This window comes from Telopea speciosissima, chromosome 6, assembly GCF_018873765.1.
Source record: "Telopea speciosissima isolate NSW1024214 ecotype Mountain lineage chromosome 6, Tspe_v1, whole genome shotgun sequence".
Classification (NCBI taxonomy): domain Eukaryota; kingdom Viridiplantae; phylum Streptophyta; class Magnoliopsida; order Proteales; family Proteaceae; genus Telopea; species Telopea speciosissima.
The window spans coordinates 41,298,732-41,304,968 of NC_057921.1; the positions used below are offsets into that span (position 1 = coordinate 41,298,732).

At 39.3% G+C, this 6,237-nt stretch overlaps 1 non-coding gene across 1 annotated transcript; it reads right to left on the minus strand.

The window, feature by feature from the left end:
• Positions 1-4,969: 4,969 nt before the first annotated feature.
• Positions 4,970-5,076, minus strand: LOC122666383. The gene has a single exon (XR_006333576.1). It is a non-coding gene; the product is annotated as a small nucleolar RNA R71 (small nucleolar RNA).
• Positions 5,077-6,237: the final 1,161 nt, after the last annotated feature.

The following is a 6,237-nucleotide window of genomic DNA, read 5'->3' on the forward strand; positions in this document are numbered from 1 at the left end:
TCAATATTGTGACTATCACATCTAAGAGGGGCACCCCACTAATGAATGCATTGCACTCGGGCATGCTATCCAAGACCTGTTGGAAGCAGGAAAATTCAAGCCAGGGGTAAATCAACAGTCTGTTAATCAGACAATCAATGCCCTCGAAAAGATTTAGAAGGGTTTGACCCCACCTCCTTGATCCAAGCTTTGCCGGTTCCTTTAGAAGAGGTAGTGACAGGTCAAAAGTCTCCATCAATGATGTTCGCTCAGGATGTTCATGAATCCTCTCTTCCTTCAATAACTGATATGACCAAGCTGAATGGGTTTGAAGGCCATGAAGAAATCAAGGAAAAAGAGGTTCTGGCAGGATTGCAATATCGGATTGACCTTTTACCTTTCCATCTCCAAGAATAGATCATGCATCAGGTCTTACAATCAAGGAGTGAAGATTGCCTGGATTTGTTTCATGAAATTACTCTCCACAACCGTGGGAATGACGACCTCCGAGGACTTCCTGTCCATCGAGATTATCCTTTCTTCAATATCTTTGGGATAAGAGACCTCTACCAGTTGTCTATTGAAGCCCTTTGTTTCCTTCTGTACCTTTGCGAAAGGTACGTGGTAGCATTCAGCTTTCGTGTTCTAGAATTGTTGACCTATATGAGCCAAGACGAATTGCATCCAGAATTTGTTCCTCCTCGGTCAAACACAATAACATTTCTTCTTCGATTTCAGACCTAGACTCAGTGGCTCGAGCAATTATTCAGTTGTGCAAAATGGAATGTCCTCTATACCCTCCATAACCCTTATTGGATACAGGAGTCACGAGAAGAACCAAATGCGAATCGATCGTGCGTCAACCTCATTGCACCTTTCATTTTGGTACAACATTCAATTTGGGGGATTTACGTAAAAGAGGATACGAAAGGATGATTGGGAGAAGATAAGGAATCATTTGTGCGGATTAACGAGTCCCTAAGGAGCGATTCTTCCGAGGATTATGGGAAAATCCTTTTGATGCTACCAGCAATTTTAAAAGAGAATACTTCTTTTACATTGCCAGCCTGCAAAATGGTAGAATCGCCGAAGAAAGTTCTCTATATCCTTCGATGGAACAGGGGGCAAACATTGATTGAGGACGTCACTGTCGCCCGAAGGCGTTAAACTACGATCATTAATTTGACGAGCATTAGTCTTGTTGACTGAAAATAGTTCCAGCACCCGGCTCTAGTTAGAATGACATTTTTCATGGTACAAACTGCATAGTCCCGTGACAAAGCAGTAACAGTACTTCACTCTTGTGTAGACAGGATCGCACTGAAAACATCATCGGGTCTGCATCCCTTAGTTCTTTAGGTCTTTTCATTCAGTCAAATTTCCTTCTGTAAACTGATCCACCGTGTATTGTCCATTAGCCGTCAATGAATATGTTCTCTCGTCCATCTACTCGTTCTCCTTCTTTTCTCTTTCATCCAAATAATAGTTTATGATGATCTCATGACTGCTAGTTTAATATATATATATATATATATATATATATATATATATATATATATATATATATATATATATATATATATTACTACCCTTCTTTCCAATGTTAAAGTCTTGATGGTCAAAAATCTGGAGCTTTCCATACATCTGATCCCCTTCCAACGAGTCGGGAAGCCTGGATGAAGATTTCATCTCATAAAGCCTGTTAAGGGAGGCCCCCTTTGGCCGCTAGTCATCTCAAATAAACCTTGAGACAATAAAATCCGCTAGTCCCCCAATTGTGCCTTATCCGTTCCCTTTTAAAAAAAAAAAAAACTCACTTTGGCCCACCCACATCTCATTATCCTTATGTCCTCTTACTCATCAAAATGTCACATTGGCTTCTAGGGTCTGACCGGAAAAGGTCTCTCGGTGAAGCAAGATGTCACAAGGGCAATACGTTTCCGAAGGATGCAAAAAAAAAGAAGAGAGTAGCTCCGTCTCCACAATCAAAATTGGGCCAATCTCAAAAAGAAAAAAATGAGAGTTCAAAATAAAAGAAACAAAAAAAAAAAAAAAAAGAGAGAAAAGGGTTTTAAAAAAAAAAAAAGAAGAGAAAAGAGGAGGCATTGGCTCAAGGCATTGCAAATAATTGGGAGCAGTTAGACCATGGGGCAAAAATAGCCACTTTTCCTTCGGAGACAATATTGTCAAAATTATTAGGGTTAAAATTACCAAATTTTTCAATTGAGACACGAGAGGGATTGTCAAACTTCTTGATTACTGATGAGCACATTTATGTGTGAAATTTTAGGGCATAAATTATACATTTTACCACATTGGACAGAGTTACTCGGTGCTTTCTTGTGCTTTTCAGGGTTTAGGTGAATTCTTGTGAAAATGAAGGAGATGATGCTAAGGAGATGTTTTTAAGATTTTTAGAAGTATAAATGGATGCATAGCCCATCGAGTCAGCTTCGTAATGGTTCAAACGGCACTTAATTCCGAGTTGAAACGAAGAAGTTATGGCCGTTTCCGTAGCGATGCGTGAAAATGGTCTGCAGGGGTTTATTTATAATTATTGACAGTCGGATGGGAACAAAGTGAAACGGAAGTTCGGATTTTAGGGGCCTTAATGAAATTATCAGAAGTTACTTTACTGTACCCGAAAGATTCCATTTGGAAGGCTCTGGACAGTCCAACTTCAACTTGAGATATCTTGGGCTCCCCAACTCCAGGTGGATGAAATTTGGGTCTATTTTGTGTGATTTTTCGCAAGGAACACAATGGTGAGACCTATATAAGCACCCCATGCTCCACGTTTTCTGAAGGACAGAATGAGTATTTTATTTATTCTTGAAGGAATCCTAGTCATCACCCTTACTCTCTCTCTCCTCCAACTTCTCAAGGGCACAGAAATTCTACTTGGGATAGATTTATATTTTCTCATCTATGGAAGGTTGAAAAATCAAAGATGCTTTGAGTTTATTGTTTGGAGAAGATATCTACAAAGAAAAGGAAAGACTTGTTAAAATTGGAAGTTTATTTTTAGAAATGAAGGTACATGTAAACAATCTTTCTTCTTCTTCTTTCTATTTTTTCTTTTTCTTAGGATTGAGGCATTGAAAAGAGGAAAGAGAAGAGAATATTCTCTTTTCTTAGGGAATATTTCTCCTACACTTCCATCTTCTCTCTTCTCCTCTCTTCCACCTATAAATACCCCCTACCTCTCTTGTAAAAATTTGCTCATTCACTTAGTGAAATTTCTTCTCTTCTTCTCCTTCTAATTTGTGATTTTTGGCTTTTCTAAGTTCTAGTTTGCTTTTATAATTTTTAATTAATGGTTATAATAGGTTTAGTTTATGCTTTAATTTCAATTTAAGTCTTCAATTGGGTTGTAATTTCTTAATTCTAGTTTAGGTTTTAAGCCTTCTAGTCTAAGTTCTTAAGTTGATGACAAGACTTGAAGATTTAGAAGAGGAGGCCATGGTAAGTTTATGCAAGTATTCAAGCTTTTCATTTACATTCATGCAAGCACATCCAGGTTTTACTATCTAAACTCTCAATCTCATTCTCCATCTCCTCAATCTCTCTCTATCTTCTTCTTCTTCCCCCTCTATTTCTTTTATTTTAATTTTATATTGTTGTGGTTTATGGATGCATTTTTATTCCCTTATTTCTTTTTATGTGGTTAGTATTTGTGGCAGTATTTTTATTCCTTTCAATTCGCTTTAGTTTGATAGGTTAGATGCTCATGTGTTAGGACGCCGATTTAATCCCTTAATTTTGTTAGATGCTTATGAGTTAGGATGCATTGATTTTCGTTAGTTTAATTAGTTTAATTTAACACTTTAATTTGGTTCATTTTGTATTACTTTTAAGTTAGTTAAATAGAGTGGCGTATACCTCCTCGTGTTCGAGCCGTAGCTACGATTGACCGATGCGCTTACGGTTTTATTTTAACTCAAACAAGTTTTGGCGCCGTTCTTAAGTGAGATTATTGTCCATTTTATTTATCTGATTTTTAAGTAGTTCGAAATGTTTTAGTTTATTATTTTCTCTTCTTTTTTTTTTGAAAAAAAAAAAAAAAATCAGATTTTGAAAACCTCTTCTTGTTTCTCTTCTGTTTCAAATAGTGTGCGCCCAATCTAAAGTCCTTCATATGCTTCAACCCTCCATCTTTTGGTGTCCCTCATAGGATTAAGTTACCTATGACGCTACATCTTGACTTGGTTGGGTGGATTGACATGTGACTTATCTTTGGAGGTGACCACTCTTGATAACAGGAAAGCGACATAGTGAGAGTGTTGGAAACATAAACGTATAGTAGACCTCCATTCTACATCAGAATCCATATTGGAGTCGCACGTAGGTAGCTATAGAAGACTATATGGGTTCCCTTGCTGTCAACCTATATGGCATCCTTATAGCTTTCGAACCATTGTTTCGATTTTTGAGGGATAGAGATGCACTATCTACCTTGGGGTCCCTTTTGTTTCTAGTTTTTTTTTTTTTTTTTAAGTGTTTTATTTTTCTTTAATTTTTCTAAAGGAGACCTCATATCTATTTAGGTGGCTAAGGTGTGGACTCGTGATTCAAGTAATCATCTTATTAGAAGACCACCTTCTCTACCACCTTTGATCATGGGTGACCAACAACCCAAGACTCTTAAGGATAGGTTTTACCCCACCAGGTGCCTGACCCTCATGCATTAATCCTGTTGTTACAGGGAATAACTATGAACTCAAGACCAACTTCATCGAGCATGCCACCCCATTTTCATGGGATGGCTAATGAGGATGCATATCTCTTCTTTAGGGAATTTGAGGAGGTCTGTGTTCTAATTAAGGTCCAGAATTTGACTGATGATGCAGTTAGGCTTAGGTTTATACCCTTTGCCCTGAAAGACCAGGCCAAGAAGTGGCTCTATGGACTGCCAACAAACTCCATTAATACATGGGATGAGTTCACCATTGTCTTTTTGAAAAAATTCTTCCCTCTTCACAAGACCAATAAGCTTAAAAGTGACATCCTCCGGTTCAGGCAGAAACCACATGAGTCCTTTTCTAAATTCATGGAAAGATTCAAGGACCTCCTCTTAGAATGCCCTCACCATGGTTTTGACTTGTGGCAGCTATGCCAAATTATTTATGAGGGTATTGATTATCAGACCAAGCAACTTGTAGAGTCTATGTGTCCATGAGACTTTACTTCTTTTTTCTGAGGAGAATGATGCATGGACATTCTTAACCAATTTGGCTGATAAAACTAGGGAATGGGAATCTTCCCAAGAGGCTGAAAGGACCACTGAGGGGTATCTCATTGAGGGTATGCCAGCCAAGGAGGCCAAACTTGATAGCCTCATAAAGCGGTTGGAGTCCATAGTTCTTAAAGAGTCTATACCGATTAATCCAGTCAACCAGGTCAACCATATATGTCGGTATGCGGTTGGTGCCAAACCCCTGGACACCTTTACGAGGAATGTCCCAACACCTTGGTGGGCACTTCCAGACGAGAATGTAAGTGCTCTCTACCAAAATAACCCATATAGCAATACTTACAATCCAGGATGGAGAAATCACCCTAATTTCTCATGGAATCAAGGGAACCAAGCAGGCCCATCCAACTTTAACCATCAAGGCCAGGTTGGTGCCCAAAGGCCCAACTATGCACCACAAAGCCAAGGAATGTCTCCTAACCCCTTTCCCCCTCGTCCTCATCCAGGACCTTCTATTAATTCTGCTAGGCCTCCTCTCCTTGCACCTTATCAGCAACCCCCAGGGTTTACCAATATAGGAGAGGCAACAAGACTGAATGAGATGGACAACAAGATAGCTCTTCTTATGACAAGCCACAATAACATGGAAAAACAACTCACCCAACTTGTCACAATCCTGCATGAGAGGAAAACAGGAAAGTTACCTAGCCAGGCTGAGCCAAATCCTAGGCATCAGGTTCATATTCAGCAAGGTACCCAAGCTCTTCCAACCAATGTTGCACAAGGCCAACAGCACCAAGGGCCCTCTAGACAGGTAAATGTTGTTTATGCTTTAAGGAGTGGCCGTGAGTATCAACAGGCTAGTGCACCTTAGTCTTTATCATCTCATACTCCTGTTGACTCTCCCCCTTCCGAAGAGGCCATTGAAGTGCCTACGGTTTCAGGTTCGTCGATGAACCTAAAGATATACCAGATGATTTGGTTGAGGAAACCAAAGAGGATTACTGTTGAGGAAGTTAAAAGACCAACCCGAAAGAATTTATACCCCACTGCCCCTTTCCCAA